Here is a 703-nt window from a genome sequence, read left to right as displayed (position 1 = left end):
TATTGGTCTTCACAGCTAGGCTGTACACACTTAGAACTCAAAGTCAGCTCTTGGTCGTCTTACATCACCATCGCCTTGCACGGTAAGACAGAGTAAGTACTTCATGATTATATGTAGAGTGGTGAATGAAATATTTTAAATGACACAGTTTTTTGGAAATCAACTTGCAAAAATGAGTCCCTTAAAATACATACACCCAGTCATTGCAAAGTTGTCTAAATCATTCAAATTTGTACAAAAATATCGGTCTAAAAATATTCATTATTTATGTGCTCGCTTCGGCAGCACATATACTAAAATTGGAACGATACAGAGAAGATTAGCATGGCCCCTGCGCAAGGATGACACGCAAATTCGTGAAGCGTTCCATATTTTTAATAGCAAATGAAGCAACTGACAAACAACTAATCTCAAAAATATACAAGCAACTCCTACAGCTCAACTCCAGAAAAATAAATGACCCAATCAAAAAATGGGCCAAAGAACTAAATAGACATTTCTCCAAAGAAGACATACAGATGGCTAACAAACACATGAAAAGATGCTCAACATCATTCATTATCAGAGAAATGCAAATCAAGACCACTATGAGGTACCATTTCACACCAGTCAGAATGGCTGTGATCCAAAAGTCTACAAATAATAAATATTGGAGAGGGTGTGGAGAAAAGGGAACCCTCTTACACTGTTGGTGGGAATGCAA

At 37.1% G+C, this 703-nt stretch overlaps 1 non-coding gene across 1 annotated transcript; it reads left to right on the top strand.

The window, feature by feature from the left end:
* The first annotated feature begins 269 nt into the window (after positions 1–269).
* Positions 270–376, top strand: LOC113883054. Its single transcript, XR_003508540.1, has one exon. It is a non-coding gene; the product is annotated as a U6 spliceosomal RNA (small nuclear RNA).
* Positions 377–703: the final 327 nt, after the last annotated feature.

The sequence above is a fragment of the Bos indicus x Bos taurus genome, chromosome 24 (genome assembly GCF_003369695.1).
Source record: "Bos indicus x Bos taurus breed Angus x Brahman F1 hybrid chromosome 24, Bos_hybrid_MaternalHap_v2.0, whole genome shotgun sequence".
NCBI lineage: Eukaryota > Metazoa > Chordata > Mammalia > Artiodactyla > Bovidae > Bos > Bos indicus x Bos taurus.
The sequence above is the reverse complement of the archived record's forward strand: the minus strand, read 5'-3'. Positions and strand labels throughout refer to the sequence as shown.